The sequence below is a fragment of the Varroa destructor genome, unplaced genomic scaffold, assembly GCF_002443255.2.
Source record: "Varroa destructor unplaced genomic scaffold, Vdes_3.0 BEIS01000004.1, whole genome shotgun sequence".
In the NCBI taxonomy this organism is placed as follows: Eukaryota; Metazoa; Arthropoda; class Arachnida; order Mesostigmata; family Varroidae; genus Varroa; species Varroa destructor.
Genome location: NW_019211457.1, coordinates 22747322 through 22771803, shown reverse-complemented (window position 1 = coordinate 22771803; position 24482 = coordinate 22747322). Strand labels below are relative to the sequence as shown.

General features: G+C 44.2%; 1 long non-coding RNA gene across 6 annotated transcripts; it reads right to left on the bottom strand.

Annotated features, from left to right (window-relative positions):
* Positions 1-872: 872 nt before the first annotated feature.
* Positions 873-23521, bottom strand: LOC111248798 (uncharacterized). Of its 6 annotated transcripts, none has more exons than XR_015325928.1 (5): positions 23382-23518; positions 7516-17368; positions 6214-6896; positions 2394-3941; positions 873-1575 (listed from the first exon to the last, which is right to left on the bottom strand). It is a non-coding gene; the product is annotated as an uncharacterized LOC111248798 (long non-coding RNA). The 6 variants fall into 6 exon arrangements; XR_015325927.1 differs by having other exon boundaries at positions 6214-12801; positions 13283-17368; XR_015325929.1 differs by lacking the exon at positions 7516-17368 and having other exon boundaries at positions 23382-23521.
* Positions 23522-24482: the final 961 nt, after the last annotated feature.

Genomic DNA, 24482 nt, shown 5'->3' with positions numbered 1-24482 from the left:
GCTGCGGATTGTAGTAGAAGGATGCAGATATTTAGGCTTCCTACCCTCGGCATGACTGCTCGTGCGCCTGTTACTCTGCTTAACCTAGTTTTCACAATGCTTGTTGTCCGGGACACAAGCCACGGATCACCCTCTATGACGTCTTCATTTTCGCACGTTTGTGTAGTGGCACATTAGTAGGGTAAGTTTGAGCAGAGGGGAACCATTTGGTGGCGAGTTGCAGGATGATCAGAAAAACGTATCCCTCCAGCATAAGGCGAAGAAAGATTCCATACTATTGAACACTCTTAATTTTTTTGTGTATCTTTTCGTGTTTGCCGAATGGTCCTCTATTGGAGCTATTCCGTCCACTGACAGCAATGGCATGAAAATGAAATAGCGAAGTTAAAGAGCTGTTCTTCTGTGGGGCGCCACTTTATGCATGAACGCGCTGCGCCCCCTGGAAGTGGGTCAACAGGTGATTTCTATCGCTTCCTCAAAAATCGCGAGTGGGGGGGGGGAGGGATTCGGCTGTTTGAATTTCGATTTCAATACGCCAAAAAAAAAAAGAGAACGAAAGAAAGTAAGAAAGAAAGAAATTAAAGGTCGACCGAACCTACTATGACCTATTCTGAAATAGTATAGTTACGAGTGTGCGCCCAAGCTGTATGCTCTTTTTTGCTATTACGATTTTTCTAGGTAGCATTGCTGTTTCTATTAGGACTAGTTTAACTAGGCTAATTAAGGCTGCTCTCTGATTAATGGATTAAAGATAATGGCCAGAAAATAACAGATCATACGGGTTAGCTTTACCGAGCGTTAGCTTTTGTTAAAATGTTCGTCATCGTGGTAAACACAGTTAGTATTATGATAGCTAAGAAGTCAACGGTACATAAGTTCAACTGTGTGATTTTATTCGCAATGCTCCCAAGTTATATAAGGGTATTTTACAGCTTTACTGGATGATTGTGACAACTGATAACTTGTAAATGTCGATAACACCAGCAAATTGATTTGCTTAAGATCCACGGTGATTGTTACGTAACCAACCGAGTTGCCCGTTACGTAACCATTTCGAGCGACTGCCACCCTCTATAATAACAAGAAGCACAAGAAGAACGCTTAAAGGGGATGAGTGAGGTCCAGAGTGAGTTTGTTCATAGAGTCCTTTTGAATTATCAGTTTGAAAGAGAGGATCACTCGCTGCTGAGATCTATCGTTCTGAGCAAGCCGCCAGCGCCGTTGCTGTTCTTGGGGGCACCGCTGAAATTTTGTCACTCTCCGACTGTGCTCTTTGTGTGGCTCACACAGTAGAAAACACTGTAGGAATGCGTCGACAATTAGAAATACCTTTCGGACACCTAAAAACGGACCATTTCATTTTAAGGTAGGCCAAAGCCTCACGGGATTGATACACAGTCACATAAAGCAGGTCGCATGACGGCTCGTTCTCATTCGCCATCTATATGCCTTCCGTGTACTGCAGCTCTGCGAGTTTGCACGGCTTTTCCATCCGTTCGGTCTCAAAACACCGGGAAAACATTTCTCTACTATACCTAGAAGGTCATAGAGAACCATCGTTTGTGTGGAGCTCAGCTGGAACAGAGTAAAAATGTATAACAAGCAAATGTCGTTAGTTAAATTGTTAAATTTGGATTTATCCCTAATGATTGAGTTGGCCGCAGCAGAAAGCATTTAATTAACTTATTTATTTTCTAAAATAAACAAATACTTAGCCCACATTATATTGGCCATAACAATTTTCGACTGATTGTACATCTTTTTTTTTTTTTTTTTTTTTTTTTTTTTTTTTTAACCAATAACGCAATGAAGATCCTCTTTAGAGCTCTAACTAGTACATGTACATGTACCTATAAATTTATATATAAACAATAACTTTGAAGGAAAAATTACCCTATGGTTGTTTAGCCTGTTTAAATAGTAGCACCGGACCATTTGCATTTAACCAATTACATCGAGACCGCGTGGCTGTATAAACCTCACTGAGACTTTAACTGGAATGTTGATCGCCCGCTAACGCTGATAAAACTTACCCCCTATGGTGATTTAGATTCGCTTTAGAGCAATATCGAACAGAAACAACCTTACGAAAGTGAAATCTAATAGGCAGCATAAACTACTAGTACTACTACTACAGTTGACTAGTTCACCGATTTACCCAGCCATATGACCTGCTTCGGAGTTTTGCTTTGATATGCTGATAGGTGTGTGGAGTTTGAAAAAAGACTGCTTAGTTAGAAAAGAATGGCGGTCACAGACAATAGATCTAGCTGAACAGAGATGCGGAAAGAAAATAAAGAAACAGCGAAGAAGTTCGTTCCGAAAGATCCCGTTATTTGACAGGTATCGCCAAATCTAAGCATGGTCTCCATCCTAGCATAGTACAGCTATACCTTGACGAAGTTGAAGATGGTAGGCGTAAAAGCAAGAAGTGGGCCATCTGACATTGATCCGATATACCGAATAGAGACGAGACCGATGGCTGGTCTCTTAAAGTCGTCACCTCAGCTAACCCAGCTACTTCTTCACTCGCCTTACTAGACCCAACACACACATAAGAGCGTACGTAGAACCATGTAGCCTTCCGGCACCACACGGTAATAGTCACAGTATAGTACGGGTTTCGTAAACGACCTAATCTCTCTCCCTCCGACCTTCACCGCTCTAGTCGGGCCAGTCGAACCAACCCGCACAAGCCATCAGTACTGTTCATCGGAGATTCAAGAGCTGCGTTCTTCTTCTAACGATGCCTATCCGATGATCTTATTGTTCCCTTAACAATTGCACAATACCGCCTCGGCTGAGACAATCCTATCCTGCATAAACCATTTACTCCTACAGAACAAAATCACGGCGTTGGGCTGCTGATGGTAGTGATGTCAGTAAAACCGTTGTAGCGAAGCGATTTAAGCCGCCTACCTTCTTACCAGCCGTACCGCCGTCCAAGTGGGTGCGCGCGGAACCTTTTGGCATTGTACCGATGCAACAATTTCAGAGTTTAAGGAGTCGTAGTAGGGTTTCCGTCGGAAGGAAATTGTGCGTAGAAAAGGAGGTGGGGGAAACTGAACATCACAGATTAACAGCGCAGTGACACAGCGCTCCGAAGCATACACACATACGGCCGAACACAATTGAGCGCCGTTATTGTTGTCGAGGGTGGCCAAGGACATATCATGAAAATGGTCGGCCGTTCGGAGAGCACAATAAAACGTTGAATCTGCTCATGTAACGGCCACACCTATTGTAGAACAAATACTATCACTTTAACCGAACGCCGTATTAACTCTTCCGTCCTAATGTGGACAAAAGAAATGCAAAAGGTCTTACCTGCTTCCTTCCGACTACCTTGAGAAAGCACCGAATTAGATTGTCCTTCATAAGGTAACGTGCGACACAACGGAACCTAGCTCCGTTAAGCTGTAAAATGTACAATACCTATTCTCTTTTCTAGATTTGGCAACAAAACGCGCTGAATTATGAGTTCAAGTGAAATGACAAGTTGTGTTTCCTTCGGTCTCTTATTAAATTAGCTCTTATTGTGAGCCATATGGTACACAGCGTAATAACGTGCAGCGACCGAAGTACAAAGACCAGTGATTTTCCTCTTAGTTACTCTTTTTACTAGGTATGTCGTTACTATTTTTATGTTCGGTACTTAAACTAACGTTGGGCATCACTTCAGGGAAGGAAGGGCTGACTCTTAGCATTAAACGAGCTCAATACGCTCGATACAAGTACGCTCGAGCTAGATCTAGACCATTACGTGTTTTCAGATTTGGTGGACGACGAGGTTACTTACTGTGCTATTACGGCGGGCGACAAGTATGTTGTATCTAACGTAACAAGCTTCATTAAATAGTCGTAATACGAGTTTTTGTGCTGTTTCCAGGAAAACATTGTTCCAGTGCTTGAATCCATTATTGTTATTAAGGCCATCTTTGCTAAGTAACGGTGCCCAACAGATATAACATACCAAAGCAAAGAAAAAAAACATAAAAAGGAGACAGGGAGCGTTAGCGAAGGTCTTGCGGAAGTTGAGTCGGGTCGGCCGAATTTCGGAAGTTGAGTAAATCGATTTAATCTTATCTTAAAATATTGTAATTATTGAAGATGACTAGTTCCTCCCCTTCTTGAGAGAATTCCTATGACTGGATTTCATTACGTAACATTAGGAATTAAATATGGAAGCGTAAAATTGATTTCATATTTATTTCGAGATACACTGAGCTTGCGTTATACGGAAATATACAGTAGATCTCATTGGTGATCAGTGTGACTATATTTCCGGATTTCAGAACTTTCGATTATTGTCGTCTTAGATTTATGTCGAACTCCGGCAGGTGTCACTAGTTGTTGAAGACGTATGTTTTGCTGTTGGTTCTTTTTATCAGAATTAGGGAAAACTAACCTTTGGTTATATACAGTCCCTTTAGATGTTATTATTTTATATCGTATTCGTTTATATATTATGTAAAGAGTCAACTTTGTACATCAAGTATTTTAGTTCTAACATTAATCAAAATTCCTAGATGCCTAGGCCTTTAAATAAGAGTACCGCCCACCTCTTCCTTACGACAGCATGATAGTCCCCCCTCCGCTATTTGTACCGATGTACCGAATTAAACGAAGTAAAGAAGGACATCGTACTAACCTCATGCATGCTTCGTCTATAACTCTCCCACATGGAAGACAGACAAGGCGGCTCCAGATACTTGCGTAAGTTTGTCTTGCCTAAGTGCTTATAGAAAAAGATAGAACAACGGGACCTATCTGGCCTGTCGTCTAACCTTCTTTCTTCTATCGTTCAACCTGGCCATTCAATACCAATCACTAGCCACAGCCAAGGCACCAGCGGCGGAACGAACCCTACCGCTTTCTGTTATCTTTAATTCAGTCGCGCCCGTCCTTTCCTTCCCCCTCTTTTAGTCACACAAAAGCCACATCCATGTAGAAACATCTACCAGCCGATGCTCCTGCCCTGCCACTAATACCGCTGCTTTATAGATGACAACCTGTGACCTCGTGCTACAATCGCTACCTAATGCTAACAGCAGCAGCAGAAATGCAGGCAGAAGTAGGTCACGCGTCCGTCTTCAGCTGCTCCTGCTGAAGAGATCTGACACCATTTGCTATAGAACCGCCGCCACCGTCGTCGCCGTTACTCTTCCTGCTGCGTTGGCTTCAGCAGCACTCCGAGAAAAAAAAAGGAAGCACCAGCGCCTTCTCTTGGGGCTGGAGCGAGCGAGCGAATTGACTGAGAGAAACTTTCGGCCTTAAGGCGCATCCAAGAAGTAAACTATCCTCCGTCTCCATGTTCAACCCGGACGGATACCCGAGCAGAAAGCGCAAGATGTTAAGCTACACTATTCATGATGTCATCAGTAACAACAACAACAACAGCAGCAGCAGCAACGACATAACCTCATCTGTTCTTCACCTGTCGACCAACCGATACTCAGAGGTCTTTATTTTCGAAATGAGATGTTCGTCGAGCTGCTCGAAGTAGAGTGAGTGGAGTGTAGGCAGGGTCGGTCATTGTTATGGGAGGGCTTTGCGGCAAAGAGTGGCCTCTATGGCATTTTTCTCCGCCGCTGATACCGTCCCATTGGGGAGTCGGAGAGAGAAAAAGCGAGGGGGAGAGAGATAGCGGCACTCGAACTTAGGCCAATAACGCATCTGCAGCAGGCCGCCGACTTACTGGCTAACTGGGAAATCTATTCAAAGTCTCCCTGACCTAGATCTGCTCCAGGAGAGGTCGACGCCGACTGAATAAGAGGCTAGGAACAGCGAAGACGAAGAGTCAGCCCTTTTGCCTTCGCATTCGAATTCAATCAACCAACAAGCTGGCCATGCAGTTCGTTAAGCCAGCGCGACAAATTAGATTTCACTCTCATAATCTAATAGTATGGGCTTACTCGGTCTTTAAATGGAGGTGACGGCGGTGGCAACGCGCTTCAACCAGTTTGTCATGGCACTGTCATTTACCTAGCTTCTTTCTTAACCTAACCTTCATAGCTACAGTATGAGGTTGACAAAGCCTACCATTATACAAAGAAGCGCTGTAAAGTTCAAAAGCATAAAAAATGAATGGGAAAGGACCCAACTTCGCTAAGATAGAAAACGATGTTAATCGGTAAAAAGTTCAAAAAATTACACTATCCAACAGCCTTATAGCAAACTATTAGGAAAATTGAATAGCGTAGTACGGCTTACCTTCTCGACATTTGCTTCAACAATCTCTGCACTAAGAAAGCAAAACTCGGGCAGTCGGTCGTTGTCCAGGAGTTTATAATAGACCGGCAAGGGGATACTAGCGTACCTGGCGACGATATGCGCCGGTCCAGATGGATGATGACATTGAGTAATCCAGTGGAAGGCTGAATAAAAACTGGAAAAAAAACGCTGTTTGGAAGAAAAGAGTACTGCCAGCGAAAGGGAAATTCTGTAGGCGGAAAAAGAGGAACATGCATAGCGGACGAAAAAGGTCCTTGGTATGGTCCTGTTCTCTGCGTAGAGAGAACGGAAAAACAGGAGGGGGAACAATGCATGACTGACTGGGTTCGTGAATGAAAAAGCAGATTTTTCAAGAAGAGATGGCGTCGTCCCATGAATACTTCTATGAAACTGCTGCAAAGCGGGAGCGAAAAAAATACAACACAAGGGAGCTGTATTGACTCGATATCCAGAAACGACAGTTCCCGGGGATCGTCCTGCGCTCGAAGGCCGCATGTCTCATAAAGCGGGATCCGCTACGGAAGCTCGGGATGACATGCGTATTCTCAGATCTAGGTTATCATCTATATTAAAATCACCAAGCCATAAAGAAACTGGATTAAGATTGTTGCGCGCCTGACACCATGTCGCAGAATAGAGCCGTTATCTGATTCTCAGTCAGTCTGAAAGAGAAGCAGGAAGAAGATGAATGCAAAACAGGAGTGTTAATCGAGTTCCCCTTTCTTTTGGATAAAACCCACTTCCGGGAATGTCGTTTGTAAGCTTTGTGTGCATGCGTTTGTCCCTGTGTGTAGTGTACACGGAGCGGCCGGAACCTACCCGAGCTGGGAAAGCTTTTAAACAAGATTTAAGGAAAAAGTTGGGGAACTGGTTGAAGGAAAGCTATCTTATATGACACGTACATTGTACAAACCTGATATGATTAATCGTATTTTCAGTTTATGAGCGTTTCGATGCGAAATTTTTTACTTAAGCTGGAATACTGCTATCGGAAATATGTTTGCTGAGGTTACCTAAAGCTGCAAATGACCTTGCCTTAGGTTCGAAAACTCCGAAAGTAATGTGATGAATGCAGCTGCTTACGAGTTCTGTTCCGTGTCGGACTGTGTTGGAAAATGATTAGGTTTGGCGTGTCCAAATAAACTCTCTAAACCCTATTTGGATGCCTCACTTCATCCCAAGAATTGAACAGAAACCTACTCCATTGTTTCATGTGTAACATGCTCCCAGATTTTAACTAGTGAGATACTGAGTCTTGAAGAACCGTTGTTGTTAAGATACCTTTTCATCCCGACGTTGCCGGTGTTATCTGTCGAGTGTCGCTAACATGTTGTCAGATACAACCGACAATAATCGTCATAATCATAGCAATACGCCAATGACGGGTCTGATACCGGCGAACAGGTACCAGTTTGCGGGTGCCTCAAGCCCCCCTCCTCAAACACTACGGTTGCTCGTACAAACAGCTGATTCGTCCCAGCAGCGTTTCGCTTCATGTTTGTTACGATGTGCCAGTCTGTGCGGACGAACAGCCGCTTTCGTTACTATGTTCTGAATTCGGCCATTTTTCATTTTATTTTCTGAATTATGAAGAGCCGCGGTAAATAACAACGTGGGCGCCGTTTAACGCGAGCCAGCGACGACAGCAGCTGCGCTTACCTTCAGCCGAAGGTTCAGACCATAGGGTTAAGTGCACGCGAATCGTTGTACTCTCAATCATACAAACATACGATAGTATGCAGCGCGTCGGCGAATAAACCAGTCACACAACGACCATATCGAGTAGAATATACATGCACCCAAACTAATTTGTAGCTTCATCATCTAAAAACAGTCTGGTTACCATCACCAGCATTTGCACAACAATATACATACACCCAGCCAATTCTGGGTAACACCAGCGGCACCAGTAGCATTCTACAGTTGTCAATGTATAGCAAATAGTCCATGTATGTTTACATGCCGCAGTATAGTATCATAGCGAGCCGTCTTTTACACGGCCAACGTCAAATTCAGTTGACCGGGAATTTGTTCATTCGCTCGTTCACTGTTTCGGTGCGGACACAGAACGAACAGCTAAATTATTACAGTTGTCTAGCTGGAATCTGCTGCTGCTGCTGCCAGTAGACATTTACATACGAACGGGCGCCCGCAACACGCACGTATAGATGTAGCACTTACTTCGGCCCCGTGGGGTTTCGTCTTCATTATCGTCATCGCTACCGCGTGCTGTCGCTGACATCGTAGGAGTGTCGGTGTGCGTAGATACAGCTACAGAAAATCTGTCTCTGTAGCGACCTGACATGCGAAACAGGACACCGAACGGTACAAACTAGAGTTCAGCCAGCCTTAAGTAGCTAACAGTGTATAATATAGTCTCCGCGGCGAGTTTCAGCTCAGATAATGTTTATATACTATGCTGATGTCCCCTAAAGGGGACCCCTGCACGCCTATTGTGATGCCGTAGCAACATCAGCAGCCGCCATTACCACAGGGACTGCGCAGGACAGAAATCGTAATTAGCCTCTGAAAAGGGGGCAAATACAACGTCAAGTACGGCGGCAAAACGTAGAGGGCACGGCGGCGGCAGTAGCGGCGAAAATGGCGGTTATGTATCGGTGATGATGACGTTTTGTGACACACGAAGTACAAAGGCGTTGGCAAGAATCGCTGCCAGCGCAATAGTTTCGCAAACAAAACAAAAACAAAACATTTATCTGCTTGGCGATCGATTTCTCGTGCGCTTTCTCCTGGCGGCCTGCGTACTTCTATATATGTTAGCGTTCGTGTTGGGGCAGCGGGGCAAATGGTTGTAGGGCAAACGACAAAAACGACTTTTTTGAATGGAGGTAGAAAAGAGACATTTAATTTGGTGGTGGATGCTTACATGCGTCCGACCTGTACGTAGAGTATTAACCCAACAACGTATTTCGAGCGACTTGCAATGGAACACACAAAATAGGGAATAACTGCCGTTTAATATACTTTTACGTTTAATATACTTTTACGTTTAATATATTATTTTTTTTCACATTTTAAATCTTCTCTCGTTAGCATAACGATATTGCTAATTCGTCGTTTGGTTGAAGAATATTTATATACTAATTAAATAACCCTATCAGTAGCACATATAGCCGAGGATTTATCTAGGTCAGGACCTGCAGCAGGTCTTCCTATTCAATTGATGCCATGAAAAAACCACATGTTAAAACCTATTGCATCAGCTTACCGCTGAATATAACAATAAGTGGCAACATACTGGATCCATTATATACGCTGATTATGACACTTTTCCGTTAATGGTACTTCCAATACTTAAGTCGATCTATCTGTCTGTATTACGTCGGAGAAGGATCGAGACCCTGTACCCTGCTAAACCCTGTCAATATCTTCGGTAGAGTTGTTAGGATCGTAGCATTAGCACTGGTTTGCTCCGTTTACTCGAACGCGGATACGTTGCCGTACACTGTGATTACAGCAGGTGTTGCTACTGATCGATCTTCATTCTAGAAGGGGCAGTATCAGCTGAACGCAGCGCATGTCCCTAGTTCACCATCACTCGTGGGTATGCAGGCGCTATGCCGCATACTGCTGTTTCCGTCGCTGCAGCCTCTGACCAATTTTCCGTTGCTTTTGCCGCCACTAACAAGGTGCATCGGCTTAACTTCGGAAAGGAAATGGGTGAAGGATGACTCGTTCCGACGGGACGCTCTGGTCGCAGGCAGCATTCGCGACTCCTGCTCCGCTGGTACTCAGATGCGTCGCGCTCGCTCCACTGTGTCACCCTTTGTATCAGCTTGATTCGCGCGCTGACGTTCCAGCGCTTGCTCTAGAAACATCCGCGACTACCGATAAGCTAACAAGCGAACGAACGAGTAAATGAGTGAGTCCATTTGAACAAGACTCGGATCGGAACAGCATGCGAAGGCCTCGTCTATTCCATAGTGGAGGCGACTGGCAACGGCCGCGATAATAACGGCAACGGGCTATGTTTAACTTCTGAACAAACGTCCTGGCGGACCAAGTGGCCGACCGACACACGAACAAGTGCGATGGTTGACGGCGAACGCCGTTAACATTGGCAAGCGGCCGCTAAGAGTCGTTCTTCCGATAAACGATAGGTGATAGTCCTCTAACTATATATACACACACACATATAGAGGTGATCACATGGTTAGAACATGGGTAGAACAGGGTAGGACAGTGGGTTCAATGTAGAGATGATAACAACACTGACAGTAGATGCGAATCTCTCGGCATCCTATATTTAGCGGGTTGAAAGGCTAAGCGTTGGGGTGTAGGTGGTAGTAGAAGAGTGTACATATACGATTCATTCGACATGTCTAACTATTCATGTAAAAAATATATGATTGACTAACGAGCAACGAGGGTGGTTACTAATTTCATCCTGGCTTTTTTGGAGTACACCTTTAGCCACATGCTTCATTGGGAAATGGGTAATTTAATTCTGTTATCTGTGAGTATTGATTTCGAGTATTGCATGAGCTGGATCCGGGTTCAATCCATCATTTGTCAAATTGCCACAGAACGGCATCACGTACGCCCCGCTCATCCCGAAGGACCGGTGACCAATCACTTTATCTTATCTATTTTTATCTTCAGAAAAACCACCTTCGCCATAGCACAACTTTGCTTATCCGGCTTTTGTTTTTATCAAAGGGTTTACAGTTACAGCTCGAAACGTACTTTCGTTATCTTAGCCACATGACAACCCCGTTTCTGATGTTTTCAATATGAGTTGCTATGATTTGGAAGTTTTACCGATTCTTCAAGGATGCGCTTGACACGACGAAGTCCTTTTTTTTTATTGTAACCTTGATCACACGTACACATTATGTTGCTGTTGTTGTTGTTGTGGTTATTACTTATAATTAGAAAAACTATCCTACATCATTACAATGATAGTGACGTCGCTAATTTTTTGTTTATGTCGGTTGGTAAACAGTGACTATCGAACTCTCAGAAGCTTTGCTTGTTTCTTAAATATGTCATTATCACGTAAACCGGTAGGCCTATTGACCCATATCGTCGCAAATTTTTTTTAAGAGAATGCATTGGCTTCTTATTTGCATTTTTTTTTTCTTTTTGCTCTCGCCCTCGAGTGCTTGTATCATATTAGGCCATGCTGCAAGTCCTTTTCAGTTTCCGATATTTTATGCTAGTCAGTGTTGAAGCTTACCAGCAAGATACCTGATCGGTTTCTGAGCGCTGCAACTCTCCGATCATCACGTTCACACATCCTGCTCGACCACAGTCAGTCGGCTCGAATCCGTGTTCACCACCCGCGGTCCGAACGGGCAATGACGTCGATACAGCAGAATAGTACCAAATAATTGCATGGTCTTTTTCTTATTGATTTTGCAGGCCTTTATCAAACTGGGTTATACGTTGGATAGGTTTCTATAATTATCGTTCTTATTATCCAGCGGACGGGAAGCGTCGTCACGTCAAATGCCTGACGCTAGTCAATCCGGCGTAAAGAAGGCGGCCAGTACTTCTCGCCTTTATCTAGATTAAACAGATACAAATCCTACATGCATGTTGTTAGAAGATGCACACGTACGTATACGGTTTACATGATCGTATAGCACACGGTACATGCAATCGATGTGATATTTTAGTGTAAAACTTTTATAAGAGAACGGAAAGTTCGGTAGACTTTAGTTTATTTAATGCGATGCAATAGTTTAGTGTTTGATTTCTATATTGACGACAATTATATGGTACACTTAGTGAGAGAATGTAACAGGAAATTGGAAGAGATCTATCGATCTTCTAAATGTCGCGATCTAAAAGCTAGAGATTTTAGCCACGAACAGGGTATAGCTTGGACGCTTCCAATATGGCAGTACTCAAATAGAAAACCGGCATTCACGCTGGTTCCAAGCTAGAGCAGTACCGCGGGACGCACTTCGGGAATCTCACCCATAACTAACATTTGCTCAGAAAAACCAACACAAATGCAAAAGTCTCAATATACAACTTCTCGGCAATATTCGATCAGCCCGTCAGTTCGACGAAATTTTTTAGCAATAACACAGCTTTCTTTCCATGTCCTATCTGAAATTATGCCGCTCTGGCCCACAGAATAAAATATCCAATTAGACTCGCAGAGCATATTCTGTAGCGTTACTGTCAGCATTTTCGTTCGAGCATCAACACATCTACGTATCGTTTACCTGACAAATTGGGTGCAATACGCCACGTTAGTAGCATCGCCGTCGGTGTTATCAGGCTTGGATAGCTGACCCGTTCTGAAGAGTGACGGCGACGACTCGTCCATTTCAGTCACATTCTGCCACGGCCATTCATGGACGGAATTGACTTCCGACCGATTCAATTCTGCCAGCGAAACGTGCCATTTCTCCGTGTTCGTGATCCGTGGCGCTGGCTATAAGCCACCGGCTTTCGATTGGCCTAGAGAGCTTGGAGCGTCTGTGTATCGCGGCGGTGACAGCCGCTGCTGCTATTTCCGCTGTCCGTTGGTTCCTCCGTCGTTCTGGGCGCGCATGTGCGTCATGACGCATAAAGGTCCCTGTGACTGACCTAGTTTGCAATTGTTTATGTTTGTTTCCCTTTGTTTATCATCATATCAACAACTCGTTAGGAACCGCGCCAATGACGCGTGGGCAAACCATAGGAGACAATAGCCAATTAAGCAGGCGACTTGACATTACGTCCGGCCTTATGCGAATGTTATTAGGGTTGATTGGGAGATTTGTGTCGAGTTGATATCAATACGCCTACTGAATAGAACACTTACGTGTCTCAAAAGCTACTTGTATGTGTCAATTAACAGAGGGTATGCGGTTTCTAATCGAAACAAAATAGGTATCTTAAATAAACCCGGCAGACAACACGCTTACACTTGCTGTATTATGCTCACATGTCTGAGTATGTCGTCAGTAGGCAAGATTAAACGATGCGTCATAAAAACTGAACGTTTGATTCCCACTTAGCCAACGCGTTGTCGTTGTTTATCGTCTCTGTAGTAATTTTCTGCCGGGTAGAAATGAAATAGACTTACTTGCTTCGGTTAAAATCCGACCTAAACGTAGAGATCAATTGTGTCACAGCAACAAATTCACCATGGCCAACATTATTCCACTCGACTTGCCGCTACTCATACGATTTCTCCCCTGTGACGCCTATTTTCACCTGTCTCTATCGGGGAGCACTGATCACGGAAGACCAGACACCGCCGTCAACAGCCAGCGATGGAATACCATAGCCGAAGGTAATGGCTGGCATCGTTGCACTGAGTCAGGCGTCAAGTGTCAAACACTGCCCGAGCTCAACGATGCCGCCATAATCCATTAGAGGCTAACTGTTCTCGAGCGGCATTAGTACTGCGGGCCGGTGCTGACTCTGTTGCAACAGGTTGACTTGCGCTGGATCGGATTGAAGCTGGCCGTTAACTTTAGTCGCCGGCGACGAGTTACCACCACTGCCCATGGTTCTGCCGTTTAGCGGGGTGCCTGCCGTCGCTGGTGCCGTGGTTTCCGCCATCGCTTCAATCGGGGTTGCTCAGCCACAGCGTAACGACGCTGGCCGCTAAGAGGGACGTCGCAGCGTCGTTTGCGGTAATAGAAGCGCCAGCAGCAGTGAATATTGTGATTGTATTGATTGGCTTCTCCGTTGAGGCTAGCAATGCTCTTTCCGTTTCCACAACGATTCGGCTGTTTGTTTGCTAGCTCCCTCGTGAGCGGTCTTCGTGCTTAGTGTTGAAGACTCGGATCAGGCAGAGTAATAATCGTATCATTGTCAATGAAGTATCGGACTGTTGCTGTAATGTCTGTTATTGTTGTTGTACCCATGCCGGCCTGTCGACAGTGCGCAAATGCAGCTTTGAACGCGATCTATGTTCGAAGTGTTTAAGGTATTGCACGCACCGTGCCTAGGTTTAGTCTAAATTTTGCTAAGCTGATTTCATTAGTGGCTTTTCATCATGGTAATTTTTTTCTCATTCTAAACAAGGCCGCTCAACTTTCCAATCAAATATAGCGACTGCAATACTGAACCAGTAACAGAGCTGCAAATGGAACCTGTCTACTGTCTGATTTTTTACGTCCTAGTCAATTAGAAACGCGCGTGAGACCTCTTGTTGTACCAAGTCAACGTACGCGGTTGGCGTAGGTCGAACTTTAAACCGCAGCAACAGAAGCGTATGACGGGCCACCGAACAAGAGCGGGCATATTTAGTTGCGGCAACGACTGACGGCCTCCCTAATAACGCTGTCAAGCGGATAACGTCGTGAAGGTAGGCCGGCATGGCCTGGCAGGCGTTACGGTGCCATGCTAACTGGCGGTTTGTTTATGGCGGAGTCTAACCATATTCACTCGTATTTGGGGACTGAGTGACAGGTCAAGACTCGGAAAGGAGGACAGTGAAACATCTCGATCGCCGCCACTACTGCTGCTGCTGTCGCCGTTGCAGCTGCTAAGCAGCAGCAGCAGCAGTGACACTGAACGGGTCATTCATTTAGAGAACGCGTGCGCAGCACGGTTACTCTGTGACAGTGATAGCGTGCCGTGAGCCTTCCACTGCTAACAATAGCAGAGTGCCTGGAGAAGTGCAGTCGATAATGTCCTTGGTTAAGTGGGTCAAATATCTTGTTTCTCCGAAAGGGTTAGATCGAAAACCAAACTAGCATGTCGCGCCCTGAAAAATAGTCTGTGTACCTTTGTGTATACGTATGTAAGTAGATGTACGATTCATATCACCGCTAACTCGCCAGTTGGGTGGCATTTGCCTCCAACGAATGAGTAAAGTTCAAGCGGTTGTAGGACACTTACGAGGCGCTTTCTTTGTCGAGTAACAGAGTTTTTATTCAATCGGCACATCAGCGCCTCTGGACAAATCGGCCGTCAGGATCCGTTCTGCTCATTTAGCATGTTATATTTACTATTATTGGTTATCATAATCGTTGCTTGCAAACTTAACGTCAAAAAGTTCGAGCATCGAACTGTTCTACTGTTTCATCTGATGGGCTAATTTTTTTCTAACTCCTTCATCAAACATCAGTTTGCTTCACACAGGTTTACATATAGGTAGACAATGGAAATAGCTAAGGCTTAAAATACCACGTCTCTACAGAACTTTCGCCGACCGCATAGTCGAAAAATGTAGCGTATTCCTCTTCTATTATAACTAACACAAGTCCTTAATGTACAATATTCCGTCACGGTTCCGTCTTACAAATACGATCCTTACCCAGAAAGTGGCTATAAGCAGTAAGCCTATTTTCCCCCAGGGACTGGGGCCCGACTTCAAGCCAATCCCCGGGTGTTCAATTTATCTAACACAACCGGCAACAAAATCTTTATAAGCAAAAAGAAAATTTCTTCTGTGGAATACTCATCAACGAAAGGGCTTCCAATGCTATAGTATTCCGCAGTGTTTCAGCTATTTTCCGATTATTGAAACCCAGCAAATGCAATGAACACGTCCAGTTGCTACTGCAAGATATAGCCATAGAACAATTGACATCGATATGCGATGCTACATCATGATGTGACTAGCTCTCATACGTTAGCCATTGTTGCCCCCAGCTAGCAAATGTTTCTCGCTTGGCTATGGGAATGTAACTGTTTTCTAGCCACCAATAAACGATGTTCGCGTCTGAAGGTGCGCATGGCGCGGCCATTATAGCCCTCAAATTGACGGCGGATTGATGCGCGCACAGCATCGCAGAGCCGTACGGACGCACACCAGGGAGCCCATAGTTGTATGTCTATGAATTCGGAAACGCCCATTCAAAGGCCGCCTGCGGCGGTCCAGTATTTCACACTTGAAAATGGTAGGACCGCAATGGAAGTTAGGCCGCAACGATGGTTGACAGTTAGCGCAAGTGCTGTTGCAGCTACAGTTATCTAGGACTCAATGTGATTATCTTGACCAGCGAAATCACTGTACAATGACAGCCATGAATTGTTTCTTGACTAAAAGAATTGCGACTTAGCGAGAACTTTAACGAGTCAATTAAGTCGGCCATAACTGGTAAGTAAGAAGGATGCGACTTCGTACTATGTTATCTGTTGACAGCAACAGATAATTCTGACGGTCACCCTGTTACAAGTAGCGTTATTATTACTGCTACTGACGTTAATATTACGAAGAAAAAAGAGGTTGTTTCAACGAAGAACTAAGTGAATACAGTTGGACGGATTAACGAAGCGATTTATCGGTTGAAGGTACTGGATGTAGGGATGGGAAATCCCATCTTGTCTGAAGAGCCTATAAGAATCATCAGTGGGTGATATTACCACTTATCACAATTAGAAGCAACAGCTTGGAGCATTGCTACTATGACAAGCAGGTATCTATCTACGTCAATATGAGCTATTAATAACAGCTAAAATCAACGGGACGTATCTCACAATTTGCAGCAAAACAATTCGCAGTTTCCTTTTGTTGGGCAGAACGAACTAGCGGGTGAAAGACGTTAGCTCAATGTCCCCGAACGATGATAGACTCTACTGGGGACGCCATTTTAGTATCATAAGGTAAAAAACAGAGGGGCGCCGCCAACAGTATGCTTGACAAGTGCTTGTTATTGGTTTAATTAGTCATATCTAAGCTAGATCTAATTGTTTTAGAAATTTATCGCGTTTTATTTATCGACAATATTCGAACATCTTAGGCAGTCTGGCACGTTAGGCGAATTTCTCCGCATGCTGAGACAGAACGAAACCTGCCAAATATCGCCGACGATCAAGCCGATTATAGATGATAACGAACGCTAACGAATGAACTGAAGAACTTTGGGTCTTATTCCTCTATTCTATCGATTGCTGCCGAGACTGTCGCCACGGCCAACGCTGCTATCGCTGTAGGTGTTTTCAGCGTAGCGTAGATCTTCTGTGCTGTCATTGTCGCTCGGTATTCTGGTTGGATACTACAACTTCGACTACCCCGTTATTGTTGGCATCGCTGTGACGACCATCAGCAAACTGGCGATCATCATCATCGCCGTTATCATGAAAAGGCCCCAACTTCTGGGACCCAGAGCGGTTCGGTTCGGGTTGATACAGTCAGCGCGGGCTCCTGCAAGACGCTTCATAGCCGCAACGACCACAAGCTCAGCCGCCATCATCACCAGAAGTGCGTACACTGCAACGAATATTTTGAACTATTGTTGTTGTCATTACTGCTATACATGAGGGTGCTGTGGAGACTACCGTTGGAAACAGCAACAGAAAACAACAGCCCTGTAACGCTGTGACTGTTCACGTGAAACCAATGAGGCCAAGGTCTTCACGATGCACTTCGTGCTGCCTAGCGCCAATCGCAACAGCAGCTGCGTCATCGCTGGCGTCAACAGCCATAATAAAACTCACCGTTCACACCGGTTCCAGTTTATTTTCTACTAGAGCACTCGTTCGTACATTTATTTATTTGTCTGCTCACAATTCTGTTCAACTGCGACTCTCGCGATGAGCGCCGTTTGAAGCCAGCAGACTTCGAAGGCAACGCTCTTACATTGCGTTCTACTACAAATTCATACACTGTTATATGTACGGTACACATTTCAGCGAGAGAAAAAGAGGGCAACAAAGAAACAACAGAAGTAAACAAGGTGGATGACCAGTCCGTGCACATTGACAGACAAATACCTAATGTTAATATTCACACACAAATTTGTAAATGCAGGAGTGAGTGATGGATACGACTGCAGAAAAGTGCCACGCAGTGGGGCCCGTAAAAGCAACAGAATATGCTTTATGGTTGCTAATTTACATCTTCCTATCCTATGGGTGTTGCCTATTGTTATTGTCGAACTAATATCAACGCTTCGTGAGCTGCCCATGAAAAATGAAAGCTGTTTGATACCGCAGGTATTCATCTACTTCAAGAGCTATAGCGGTAAACACGTTTTATATAAATACATACGTAAATGAGCATATTATCAGTAACATGGTCATTTACGACGTTACGTGCCTATATGAATATATGCAAACAGTCACTCTTCACTTTTCTTACTGTGTGTGTGTGTGTGTGTATATATAGTGAACTGGGCCCAAATATATATATATATATATATATATATATATACTGAAAACCCTGGCTGACGGAGTTAGGGTGATGACGAAGGAGTCGGACCAATTTGCAAATCTCAATCATTGTGCGTTATTTCGAGCGCATCGTTCCCCGCAGGCGCTTCCTCCATAGCTGTGTTTCATCGCCATTACTTTCTGTGCCTTAACTATTTTTTCAATAAGCTCCAACACGAATAGGTATGGAAGCTGGTGCTGCAGTATATTACAGGGCATCTGCATACGTGGCGATCTTTCTGGCAGGATGCTAACTCTCTTAAAAGGATTTAGCTGACCCCACGATGATAAGTGCCAATATCGATGAACACGTTTGGACACGGCCGGAGTCAAATTTGTTGCTACTTCTAAGATGGAGACTAAGATATTATTGCAGTAAATTATTAGATCACAAACCAAAATAAAGGATCTAGTACCTCGACCCTAACGTGCTTGAATAATAATAACTTTCAACATTTCGAGTTGAATGGAGCCGACAAAGACTACAAGTGCTCCATGAAGAGGCAAAGCCAATGCTTGCCATATATCAGAGATGCAGATAATGCGTGTTTTCAAATTGACACTTATACCCAAACTACACTTTGCGCCAAAGGAACAATTTTTTATCGCTAACAAATAGGCCCAACTGATGAACCATAAGGCCATAAACCAGCAACTTGCACGCCTTAGCCATGTATAGCAGTATCCCTTCACGGGGTAGGCCCTATTGAACCTCTTTTACCTTCATTAAAGTCATAATACACTCCTGACATACAGCAGAAATTCTTCAACTGATATCGAAGAGCACCGTCTAAGACGGTGCAGATTCCATTCCCGGCTACAACATTACAGATCTCACCCGCTCCTAGAAATTTCTTCCGACAGAGTCTGAGCGGTCAAGTCACTGTTTGGCTTGGTTCTCCACTCTAGCTTTTCCTCGTACTATGTGATCGACATCACCAGTGATCCGCTTCTGGGGAACGCGTGCATCTCCAGTGACAGGTAAGCTCGTTCTCGTACAGAGCTATGTTCGAACATATTTGGTGCCGTAGCGTAGACAAGATGGCGACGCCGGTGTTCAGGAGCAAACTTTGGCTTCATGGCCAAGGAAGACGTACAGTTTCCGAAGCTTTATGGGAAAGGCTGAATGCTAGATCGCCACATTTAACCGGATTCCTCTCAGGCGTATCGCTTTGTGCGCGCGAGAATTATGCCAGTATCGCGGCAGCAGCAGGGACTAGGGAGGTGGGGCCTTAAGCTTCTTCGTCGAAATGAAGCACGCCGTCTGAAATGGTTGAGATTAGGACCATCGAGCTCATAATAAATATAACAATGTTTTTGATTTCGTTACAATATAATGCAATATAATACGAAATGTACCAAGTAGATACGAATTTATGCTAGGTCAGCAAAGTTACTTGTTCTATGTCGATGATACCCATAGAAAGGGCATATGATCATATTAATGGCTCAACATAAGGCACTATTATATAATTTCCTCCTCAACTTCAACGGCCTCAACTTCGTAGAGCAATATGAAAAGTAAACCATTCGCGACAAAAGTTAATGCAATTTACTGCGGCTTATCTTCTTCTTACTTACGCGGTTATACCATGCGGCTAAGTATTTAATGATGAACAGTTACTTCAGGACGCCGACTCTGAATTAAATGCCCCATACTAACAAATAGTATTGTTGCATTTAGCCTTCGAGAATGATTACACAGTGGCGGCTTGTGATTTTTGCCCAGATGATATGGCTAAATGTTACCACTTGCTATGGCAGCTTCGTTTTGTCTTGCTTAACTTGACAAGCATGCTACCCGAGAATTGCCTAACCTATACACACTAGAGAAGCTCAATCTGTTATTACTCTTTTTAGGTAAAAACTAACTCAGAGGATACGTCAAACCATTTTTATATGCATAGTATCATAAAGTTACTTAGTCCTTTGGCTTCTACGCAAGCGGACACAGACTAAAATTTTCAAAAAATCGATTATTTACATTTTTTCTTGTTGTCCAAGAAAGGGGTTTCTGCCAAAAAAGGTCAAGGATCTCTACAAAGTATGAAAGTTCTCGCATTATTTGTATGCTTAATTTATCGAAGGGCCTAATATGGCTAACGGCCTAATGAAACGTTAATGCCTGAGCAAGTTAAGTAACTGTGGTCCTAGTAACACTTATCACGGGGAAGATCTTATTAGAAGGGGAATAGCACGTACTATGCGAATGTTTTTCGTATTTCACGTGCAGCACTTGGGCCGTTAGGTTTTACTTGAGATGGTTGGCCCGTTACAGCGCGGACCAGCCGTTTGCTTCCGGACCACACTGCGTTTCTTTTCGGATTCTAACCTGTTTACCAGATAAGCACGTTATATACAGCGTTGTCCCGGAGACAAAAAGGTAGTACAACATAGCTACGAAGTAGCGGAAGAATGTAAGTTAGGATAATTGAAGAATCGAAACAAAATATTGGTTATAGCATGCATAAAGCGTCATGCCTGAATCGTTAAAAGGGATACAATTAATGGTAGAACCAGGATAGAGTAGCAGGCTTGACTGACCGTTGATATGTGTTACTGCTCGTGTACGGGAAACAGATAAAAATATACGTAAGTAAGAATGCTGCATGTCGTTCTGTTCGTTCAACTGTCAGGTCGAGTAACTATAATCGTTTTGTTCCTATATATATAATTTTTCTTTCGCATAGCTTCCCTCGACCGAGCAGGCAACAGAAAAATTAATCGGCAAGCGAAAGTGGCTTCGATGGGGGCTATCTGTTCATAGAGAGTCATTTTGGGACTTTTGCCTCTTGTGTGAACAGCTTGCCGCGTTGAATCGATCTGAATTATTGCATTCGATCAAGCAAAATCTGGGCTATAATCCGGCTTGAAGGAACTCCATCTGAAACCTGTTCAGAATAATCCGGATCGCCAGCGCCACATCAAGTCAGATAGTGCTATATAACGCGAACACATAATACGGTCCTTCGTGCTCCAGAACCTTTATGTCGTTAATTTTTATTCAGTTCTAATACATGAGTTGAGTTACAGTCTGTACTCACCATTTGAACAAGTTTCAGAAGCTTTTGAAATTTCTCTTAGATTTCACCAACTTTGTTAAGATGTCGATGTAGTAAATCTTTCGGAATTCAATTATCCATTTTGTGCTGGAAATTGCCCTGAAAATTTTCTTGCCTACCTTGCGCAGCAAGCTTGTGAAGAAATTATCTTCTTTTCCAATAAACAATCATACACATATGGTCAAGGCCGGCTAATTGTTTGTTATGCAAAAGGCTTTTGAGATGACTGCGCCAAACGTTCAAGAAGTGACTCGTGATTCCAGACTATCCGTTATATGTGGCCCTCTGTAGCATGGCCTGCGCTTCAGACTCAAACCTCTAACAGAGTGTGGGGAAACGCTATTGTTTTTGACTTCTGTTCAGCGCTCGTCTTACTTCAAGCTTTTCGTTCTAGCTTCAACGGTATTCTCCCGCTGAGCCGCAAAGAAATGCTGAGTTTTGATTTAACCGCGCTGAAAACTGTCACCGGCGATGTAAGACAATATACGAGCAATACATTAAAACCCAGAACGGTTCAAGCAGAAAGTGTTCTAATTTTCAAGTGAAATGAGTGAAAACAGCGCGGAGACAGCCCAGCCTAGTTGCCAGTGCCGCCTTCCTAGTGTGTCATCAACGTATTTTTACGGTGATCGTATGAAATGCGTATGAATTGTCGTTAACCGTCAATCGTCGTTATGCTGGCAGTAACTAAATTGATTCGTCGGCGGCCTCTGGAAAGGCCATGCGACAATGACATCGCCGTCGAGCTACTACTGTGTTCATCATACCACTACTATATATATACTAGTACTATGTATACACACATACCAATATATATATATATAGTTGAAGTAGGCACATCAAAGGCCAAAGTCATGCCCGATCCTGCTGCTGAACGAGAGGGCTGAAATACTCATATACATTAGCTGGCAGCCACTGTCACCGAACTATTCACCTTCTCAATTGCAAGCAATCGGATAGTTTTCAACGGCAACATCTGCAGCAGTATTCTAATTCTAGCAGCTGGTGCTACGGAGAGAGCTGTGTAGCTATTTCGACATGGTAGTGCTATAAGAAGCAATTGTAGCGTGTCTATTAAAAGCTATAGTAGTAATGATAGCAATACGAGTGATGGCGAAATATAAGATCATAATAGTACATACACTAGTAGTAATAATAGTAACGGGGCCACGAGCAGTAAAGCCGCCGCCGCCGCCGCCGCCGCCGCCGCCGCCGCCGCCGCTGCTAACGTTAACCAGAAAAATACTACCTGCATCAACACGATCACCATAATTATCATCCTTGCCGTCGCCCTCTGGCTCGTGCTGGTCGTTCGTCTGCTACTGAAACCGGCACTACCGTTGTTATTGCTATTGTCGTTTTTGTCGTGGCTGTGGTTGTTGTTATTGATGTTGTAGGTCGTCCAGAATTCGCAAATATCGTCATCCAGAATCGCTACTGCTACTGCTGCTGCTGTTGTTGTTGTTGTTGTCAACGGCGGTGGGCTGCCTGCACGAGCGCTTGCCCTTGTGCTGGTGACGCTATATAACCACGAAAGCCGCCCATATAGCTTCGTCAACGCCGTCGCTATAGCGACGCCATCGCGGCTGCGCCTCACACACTCACATATGCAGATCGAGTAACGGACACATATCGAACGTCGCCGCCAGGGGCGGCGGCTTCTGCTGGTGCTCCTGCTGTTGTTGCTGAGGTCTACCCCTTCTACCAACAACAAGCATCGCCACAACAGCCACATCAACAACACTATAACGCTGTAGAACGCCACGATAACAGCCCTAACAGAACTGTTTGTCAAGTGCGTCGTGGTACGGCTGTGCCACAGCTCTCAGAGTGCCGGCCCTGAAGTGAAGGCTGCCGTTTTGCGTAGCACCAGCAGCGTTTGCTGCTGCTGCCGCTGTCGCCTCCGTTATGACAATAACGGTGAAAAAGCCAAGATTACTATCTAGTACTACTTGTTGTATTACTCATGGAGCTAAAATAACATTAACTGCTACAGTCTCATCATCGAACCTTGGGCTGAAGCTTGTAGGCAATGTCGACGGCAAGGATGAAGGCGGATTTCTGTCGCTGCTGTCTTCGTGTACACTGCGCACTCACACATTAGAAATATCAACGTTTCGACAACACCAATACGATACGGTATGTTTGCTGGGTAATGAATCGGGTGCTATTGATAAAGGGCTAGGGGCAAATGAAGAGAATGGAATATAATGAACAACAATGAAGTCGCAATGAAAGCAAACGAACAGATATGTTCCTTTGACAGATACTCGGCATGGAGATTGACATCGAAGCATTGCCACGACGCGCACTATCTCGAAATCGTCTGCTTTGATAAATACGTAACCTTCGGTTGGAGTCAACAAATTCGTAGTATCAGAAATCGGCCCTTACACTAGATCCTGTATCGTATGTTTACGACGTATTAGCCGATTTATTGCTTACTATCAAACTACTTTTTTGCTTTAAGCTCTCCAAAATCGCGTACATGAATGGATCACATCATTTATTACTGTGTATAGATGCTTATATAATAATAGTCTGGGTATATGCGAATACAGAGCCCCTTTTGTACAGCCGTTGTCAAAATGTGCGTTAAAAAAAGAAACAAACATATTCAATTGCCAATAACGTGCACTATCCTTTCCAACCAGTACCAGGGTTAACGACGGCTATTGATGGTATTCATACTAATACAATGAGGACACATCTAGAATAATTCATAAGAAAATCTGCCTACCAATCGCCGGGAGCAACATGAGTCACTGGGGTTTGTTTCCTTCAAATGTAAGGCTATATTCGGTAGTGGGCTGATAAGACGCTGTATGGGAATCAACTCAATCCCAAAAGCTTTGGTCAATTCGTGTTCAGTGCATGTAATAGCTTACCTTTTGGCGCAGATATAGTAGTAATTGTTATGCGGTGTATCTCTTAAGGAATAATTTGTGTCATCCATGATTTTCGTAGCGAAGCACCTTTTGTTAGCATCGACGGAAAGTGACCTGATGTTGATCTCGAGACTTTTTTGGGTTTAGCACCCAGATATGCTGAATTTAGCGCAATGAGATTACACAGGCAGAAGTTTCGTGACTTCGGGAGGATTCAAACAAT